Here is an 8,929-nt window from a genome sequence, read left to right as displayed (position 1 = left end):
AAGTGCTGGGATTACAGGCTTGAGCCACCGCGCCCGGCCTTCATGTCCTGTTTCTATGAATTGTTTGTAACCAGCCTTTGCTGTAACTGTTACTGCTGATTAATATCTTGCTAATTACAGGTTATGGAAAGACTGTGTTCCTGTTTTAAGGCTGTTAGAAATTACTGATGCACACACTATATTGTAAATTCTTATCTCTGTATACTGTACTTCTGCATACAGATGTTATGTTAAAGAATTACTTCAGCCAGGCGCGGTGGCTCACGCCTGTAATTCCAGCACTTTGGGAGGCCAAGGCGGGCAGATCACGAGGTCAGGAGATCGAGACCATCCTGGCTAACACGGTGAAACTCCGTCTCTACTAAAAATACAAAAAATTAGCTGAGTGTGGTGTCGGGAGCCTGTAGTCCCAGCTGCCCGGGAGGCTGAGGTAGGAGAATGGCATGAACCCGGGATGCGGAGCTTGCAGTGAGCGGAGATCTCACCACCGCACTCCAGCCTGGGCGACAGAGCGAGACTCCGTCTCAACAACAACAACAAAAAAGAATTACTTCATCTCCATGTGACCATCTCACCTCATAATCAAATGACCCTAAATCCCTCATTAACCTACCCCCACCCTCACTAAACTTAATAAATGGTAGCATATCCAGTGCATTGTTGGCACTGCGGGACCAGAAGGCGGTGAACCCCTGGACCCAGCTTTCACTGTCTTGTGTGTGTCTATTATTTCTCGACCTGCCGATCTGCCTAGGAACAAAGAGAGAGCCCCATTGCATTGTGGGCTGCTGGCCAGATCCCGCAATAAGAAGGGAAGATGTAGGAGTAGATGGAATACTATAGGTGTCAGAAAACTATTATATGTGAGCCAAATCCAGCTCACAGCCCATTTTTGTAAATAAAGTTTTAATGCGACACAGCCACGCCCGTTCATTTACATATCATCTATAGCTGCTTTGGAGTTATAATGCTTAGGTGAATAGTTGTGACAGAGATTGTATAGCCCACAATGCTTTACCTATTTACTATATGACTCTTAACAGAAAGTTTCCTGCCTCCTGGGAAACTACATCCATGGATTTTTATTTTTTTGGCAATAATGCTGACTTTAGAGTACTGTTTTAAGTAACAATAAATAAAAAATATTTTAATATTTACATATTTTAAATAAAACACATTATATATGTATTAAATAAAATATGTAAATAAATACAAGTTCAAATAATTAGTTCCTAGTACACTAGAAGTAAGGAAAATTCTTTTGAGTTCATGATTCCTTTTGTGGTATGATTTGAGGCACACACTTGTCCCCAAAGAAATGTCTCCTTTCCTGATAGAATTTGAGGAACCTACCACTACTACAGGCTTGCACAATTTAGGCACAATCTTTTAAAATGCAAATGCACTTGAGGGAAGATGCCCATTAATCTATATGTCTCTCTCTCTCTCTCTTTGTGCGTGTGTGTAAGAAGGGAGAATAAAAAGGGCCAGTAACAAAGTAATCAATAGAAGAGTTGAAGACTGGTCTCAAAATATGGAGGGAACAACAAAGAAGGATGGAACTGATGTCATATATATTATCTCATTGGACCTCACAACAATTCTGTGATGTTTGCAAGATATAATTACCCCATCTTTAAATAAAAGGAAGCGGAATCACAAAGAAGCAAAGTGAATTTCTAAGGTTAAGTAGTTAAGACAGAGCAGTAACAGCCTGTTAATTCTCCCTTTACATTCTGAGAGTTTTTTCCCCCCTCATACTTCATTGCCTCTTCAACATCTTTGCCATTCCCCTAGAGGATGTTACGCTACAAACATATAATTTTGTTTCTCCTAGAAATATAATTCTGCCTTCTGGAACTTAGAACCATTCCCATTAGAGTTGTTGCTGTAACTTGGTCCCACATAAAATCCCCAAATTAAAATCAAATCTCCTAAATTTAAAGATGCTTCTCAATTTCAGTTGAGATATTCATTAGCTAATAGCAGATAGTAATCACTCTGTTTTATCAAAAGTGAAATAGGACACTGCTCACCGTTAAATTACAGGTGTTACAAATCTTGAATTAAAATCAGGCAAACCATCCTTTTCATGTAACTAAGTCTCACAATTAAGAATGTATAATAATTAGTTTTAAATTGGAGTAAATCATCAAAGAAAGTTAGGTATCCTGGGAGTTATTTACATGTGAACAGATGCCTATGGAAGTTAAATGGAGTGTGGAAATTTCACAGCATGCTGTAGGAGGGGAGATAAATTAATAAAATGATCACAACTCCAGTTGTGTCTGGTATGAAATAGAATTTTTTATATATTTTCAAAGATTCCTATTTTTAGTAGTAGAAGACAAGAGAAAGTTCACAATAGTTATTTTGATAAATACAATCACAAAGAATACCAACAAAAATAGATATATTTAACCACAGTAGCAAACAAAGAAGACAATATACATACATAGGACAAAAATCAATGACAATAATTTTTAAATATCCAAAAATGGTTACTGCACGCACATCATCAATAAGCTACTCCTAAAACTGGAAGGATGTTCCACAGGACATTGAGCCCCTACTTCCAGGTGGGATCTCATACATACATGGAAGCAGAAGTATATAATGGTAGCAGACATCACAGCCTATCAGACACTTCTTTGATTTGACTAAATCTATGAAATTTCAGCTTAAGCCCATTCCTCTGCTCTGTTTTCAGAGAACTGGAATTAGCTAGAAATAGCTACCATCTTACACCCTTGGGTCAGGCCTGCTATATTGTCTCTAGTTTACTTTCTAATACCTTGGGGTGATATTTAATCCTACACTATTGGTTAACTTGTAATGCTCTAATTAGGCATTCACACTTCAGGTGTGGTTAATTAGCATTTGAATTGTCTAATGAGTATGCTTTTCTGTTTTAGTTTCATTGCTGTCTCATGTCAGAACAACACAAGAAGATTTAATAATTTACATATTACCTATTAGAAATTATTTTTCAGTGGTGAAATGAATGGTAATTCAATACATAGACACTGGTGGGAAAGAATAAACAAGCACCTCTGGCCCTGCATGAGCAGGTGAAACCCTCTGGTCATCTTCTCCCAGGGCTTTATTTGGACAAGTGTGCTGCCTTTAATAAACATTTGGAGGTCTCATTCCCAAGGTTAGCTGAACCTGGCACTAAAATGTAGTTCATGCGTATCAAGTGAATCTTTCATGCAGTGAATCTTTCTTGCCAGAGAGACTAAAAAGGCAGAGAGCTAGAACTTCATGAATTTACAAGTATAGGCCATGTTTGTTTGCTACTAAATGTTTGCATGTTTGGCAGAATTTGGTTTGAAGTGTAGGGCAGAAAGGCCGGGTGCAGTGGCTCACGGCTGTAATCCCAGGACTTTGGGAGGCCAAGGCAGGCGGATCACCTGAGGTCAGAAGTTTGAGACCAGCCTGGCCAACATGGTGAAACCCCATCTCTACTGAAAATACAAAAATTTGCTGGGCGTGGTGGCACATGCCTGTAGTCCCAGTTACTCAGGAGGGTGAGGCAGGAGAATTGTGTGAACACAGGAGGCGGAGGTAGCAGTGAACTGAGATCATGCCACTGCACTCCAGCCTGGGTGATAGAGTGAGACTCTGTCTCGAAAAAAAAAAAAAAAAAAAAAGAAATGTAGGGAAGGAAAACTTCCCTCTACCCTCTGAGATTCTGTAGCTGGGCCTAAAAATTAGACTCACAGAAGACCAATTAACAGGAGAAAAGTATAAAAATTTTACAATATTTTTACATGCACACAGGAGTTTTCACAAGAAAAATGAAGAACTAAAGAAGCAGTTAAGAGTGGGAGCTTATATACTTTTCAAACAAAAAAATGATAAATTTGTGGAGACATAAAAAGACAGAGTTTGGAGTAGGAGCAGTAAATTGTGGGTAAGTGACTAGAAAATAATATGGAGGAAACAAATGGAAGATAAGAGATTTTTAGTAGGTTGGTTTGCACAGATCCATTTCAGTGTGGACTTCCATTCTCTGGTGGTAAGGCTGTTCTCTTCCTGATATAGGGCGAATACCTTTCTCATGGGAAATTTCATGACCTGCTTTTAGGTAGAAAGGGGGAGGTCAGAGAGCCCTTCCTGCATCTGCTGTTTTTCAAGTGCCTTCAACTCAAAATAATCAGTTTGCCAGAGCAACATTTTTGGGGGTGGCATGTTCCGAATCCATTCAGAAATGTTAATTGTGATATACCACCTGGGAGATGGGACGTGGAGTAGGAAGTATGAACATAATCTTTCCATTTTTAACAGACTTTGGATTTCAAATATCATTCACAGATACGAACTTCACCAAAAAACAAACCCCACACATGATAACAAGAATCTAAATAAAAGTAACATGAAATCACTGATTTTTAAAAAATCTGATAGTATATGAAGCTACCTATTTCTGGCAAAAATACCTAACAATTAAAAAAACCTCACTAAATTGGTTTAAGTAAGTTTGTAACAATGCCCTAATTGATTGTAGTGTATTCTAATTTTTACAGTCTCTTAAGTGATATCCTCACCTCTAGCTTTTCTACATTTTATCTTGTTTTTTAAAAGTTTTTAATTTTTGTGTACATAGTAGGTGTATATATTTATGGGGTGCATAAGATATTTTGATACAGGCATGCAATGTGAAATAAGCACATCATGGACAATGGGGTTTCCATCCCCTCAAGCATTTATCTTTTGTGTCACAAACTATTCAATTATACTTTTAGTTATTTTAAATGTACAATTAAATTATTATTGTCCACAGTCACCCTGTTTGCTATCAAATACTGGGACATTCTCTCTACCTACTTTTTTTGTACCTATTAACCATCCCCAGCTCCCCTCCACTACCACTCCTCCCCTACTATTCATCCCAGCCTCTGGTAATCATTTTTTTATTCTGTATCTCCATGAGTTTAGTCGTTTTATTTTTTAGATCCCACAAATAAGTGAGAACAAGTGATGGTTGTCTTTCTGTGCCTAGCTTATTTCACTTAGTGTAATGGCCTTCATTTGTTGTTGTAAATGACAGGATCTCATTCTTTTTTATGGCTGAATAGTACTCTATTGTGTATATATACCACATTTTCTTTATCTATTCATCTGTTGATGGACACTCAGGTTATATCCAATGTTGGCTATTGTGAACAGTGCTGCAACGAACATGGGAGTGCAGAGATCTCTTCAATGTACTGATGTCCTTTCTTTGGGTATAGACCCAGCAGTAGGATTGCTGGATCATACGGTAGCTCTATTTTTAGTTTTTTGAGGAACCTCCAAACTGTTCTCCATAGTGGTTGTGCTAATTTACATTTCCACCAACAATGTATCACGGGTCCCTTTTCTCCACAACCTCACCAGCATTTTTTTATTGCCTGTCTTTGGGATATAAGCTTTCAAAACTGGGCTGAGATAATATCTCATTGTAGTTTTGATTTGCATTTCTCTGACGATCAATGATGTTGAGCACCTTTTCATATGCCCGTTTGCCATTTGTATGTCTTCTTTTGAGAAATGTCTATTCAAATCTTTTGACCAGTTTTAATTAGATTATTAGATGTTTTTCTATAGAGTTGTTCGAGCTCCTTATATATTAGCTCTTCTCCATTTTAATCCATAATATTCTAACTGATAATCCCTGAATGCTAACTTATTTTCCTCAGATAAGTCCTCATTGATTGAGGTGACTGTCTTAATTTCCCAGGGCTGCTGTAACAAAGTGCAGTCATGCTTTATGTAACAACAAAATATGTTACGAGAAATGTGTTGTCAGGTGATTTTGTTGTTGGGCTATCATAGAGTGTACTTACACAAAGCTAGATGGCATATATTATTATTTACATATATGTGTTTTTCATATGGAAATCTAAGTGTCCCAGCACCGTTACTGAATATCACTCATTTCCCCTACTTGATCAACAATGCCAATATCAAGTGCCATATACCAGGTTTCTGTATATGCTCCATTATAATCTGATAAAGCCACCATTGTATATGCAGTCTGTGGTTGACTGAAATATCATTATGCAACGCATGACTGTACTACAAACTGGTTGATTTAAAACAGCAAAAAATGTATTTTTTCACAGTTATGGAGAGTAGAAGTTTGAAAGGAAGATATCAGCAGAACCATACTTCTTCTGAAGGCTTTAGGGAAGAATCCTTTCTCATTTCTTCTAGCCTTGGTGTTTACAGAAATCCTTGGTGCTCCTTGTCTTGTAGATGCATCACTCCAATCTGTTTCTGTCATCACAAGACCATCTTCCTTCTGTGTCTGCATCTGTGTGTTGTCCCATAGTACTCTTTTCCCTGTGTGTGTCTGTGTCCAAATTTCCCTCTTCTTATAAGGATATCAGTCATATTGGATTACAGATTACCTTAATGACCTCGTCTTATTTTGATTATATCTGCAGAGATCATACTTCTAGCTAAGGTCTCATTCACAGGTGCTGGGGATATGGACCTCAATATATCTTTTTGAGGAACAAAATTCAACCCATAACAGTGACCATATCATTTATTGTTCAATGGAGGGCACTTTTAGGAATAAAAGTGTAAATATCACTAGTAAGTGTGCTGGAATAGTAAATGTAAACTGGCACTATCCCAGGCACACTGGGATCTATCAGCTTATCCCTAATGCAACCTGGTCTGTCTCTTCAACTTTTACCTCCATGTTGCCTACACATTCCCTAACCCCCAGTCTGACTGTGCCCTAGTCCACAGGTTGTCATTTTTTTCTGTAAATGACTAAATAGTAAATATTTTAGGTATCATGGGCCACACAGCTTCTGTTTAAACTATAGTACTCTGCTCTAGACAATACATGAGGAAATGGGTGGGACTGTGTCCAATTAAATGTTATTTGCAAAAACAGTTCCCGGGTGAATTTGGCCTGAAGGTCATAGTTTGACAATGATTACTGCAGACCACGTAAGGGGAGGGAAAAGAGGATGCTCTGTGAATTCCTGGGAGGTTCTTTGTATATAACCAAGATTAATCCTTTCTTTGTGTTATGGGCTGAATTATGCCCTTCCACAATTTCTATATTGAAGTCCTAACTCCCAGTACATCAGAAGGTGACTATATTTGGCGATGGGCTAAAAGAAGTAATTAAGGTAAAATGAGGTCGTATGGGTGGGCCCCAATCCAATATGACTGGCATCCTTATAAAAGAGATCAGAACACAGACAACACACAGAGTTGAACATATGAAGAAACAAGAAGGTAGACATCTGTGAGCCAAGGAAAGAGACCTCAAAAGACACTAAACCTGCTGATATCTTCATCTTGCATTTCTATCCTCTAGAACTATACAAATTAAATTCCTCTTTTTTAAAGCTACCCAGTCTATGGTATTTTGTTATGACAACCCCGGCAAACTAATACACTTTGTGATCTAAGATGCAAGTATTCTCTACCTTTAAATTAATCAATTTATTTCGTTTTGCGAGGCAGAAGTTTTGATTTTTATGGCATGAAATACGTCCATCATTTCTGCATGTTGTCTTATAGTTAGAAAATCTCTCTGTGTGTTTGGATTCAATGAAGGGTTATCCCATGTTTCCTTTTGTAATTTTATGCTCTCGTGGTGTGTTGCATATTTAAATTTTAATCTGTTTGCAATTCAACCTTCTGGGAGGTACAAACTGCGAATGTAATTTTTTGTGTCCCCCCTGGTTGCTATTTAGTTTTCCCAACACCATTCTTTGAATATTTTATTTTTCTCGTCATTGGTTTATAATGCCACCCTTTTTATATCATAAGTTCTGTATGCATAGTGTCTATCTCTAAAATTCCTATTTTATTCTTTCTAGTCCTATGGCAATAATACATAGTTTAAATTACTGAGTCTTTTTGGTATATATCTAGTAGAACTAGTTTCCCCGCATTGCTTTTATTTTTCAGGTTTTTCTAGATTTTTAAAATTTATAGTATATTAAATTTGTCTTGTCCCCCACCACCCCAGAAATCCTACTGAATTCTCTTATTATTTTCACTAGTTTTAAAATGGTTTCTTTTAGACATTCCAGACATAACATTGTATCATCTGCAAAAGGTAATAATTTTACCTAAACCTTTATTTGTCTTGCCGACAACTGTGGTCTACAGTAATCATTCTGAAACTATGACCTTTAGGCCAAATCCACCCGGGAAGTGGTTTTACAAATAACATTTAATTGGAACACAGTCACACCCATTTGCTCATGTATTGTCTAGAGTAGAGTTTAAACAGAGGCTATGTGGCCCATGATCCCTAAAATATTTACTGTTTGCATGGGTGACTATCTCCATAGTGTGTTAAATACAAAAGGTAAAAGCAAACATCTTTACCTTGATCTGGAATTTAATGTGAATGCCTTTAGTGTCTCTTCACTGATGAAAATGGTAGGCTGAGATAAATAAACATTTTCATGTTAAAGACATATCCATTGTATAACAACACCTCTTTGTTGAGCACCTGCTGTATACTAGGAGATGTTCAAAGTATTTGAGATTCTTTAAAGAACCAAAAGTACAAAATCCCTGTACTTGTAGTACTTACATTCCAGTAGAGTCTTGAGGTAGACATTTATTGTTCTCTCTTGCCTAGGCACAAGTGAAGGCTGTATTTCCCTGTATTGTTACAGGTAGGCACAGGCATCAGCTGAATTGCAGACAATGGAATGTGAGCAGAAATGAAATATGTCAATTGTAACCTGAAGCAACTAGGAGGTGACCTACTCTCTTTCTGTTTGTTAATTGGAGGACCAGATAGAGGGGATTTAGAAGAGATTTCAAAGTTTCCCTGGGGGAAATCAGTTTTACAAAGGGAAGATGCCCGGATGCTTGCTCAGCACTTGGAGGTGGAAAGTAAAAATAAATATATAGAAATCTATGGCTTTTATAGAATGTACGAAAACAATAA

This window comes from Macaca thibetana, chromosome X (assembly GCF_024542745.1).
Source record: "Macaca thibetana thibetana isolate TM-01 chromosome X, ASM2454274v1, whole genome shotgun sequence".
NCBI classification, from domain to species: domain Eukaryota; kingdom Metazoa; phylum Chordata; class Mammalia; order Primates; family Cercopithecidae; genus Macaca; species Macaca thibetana.
This window is presented reverse-complemented; position numbering follows the sequence as displayed.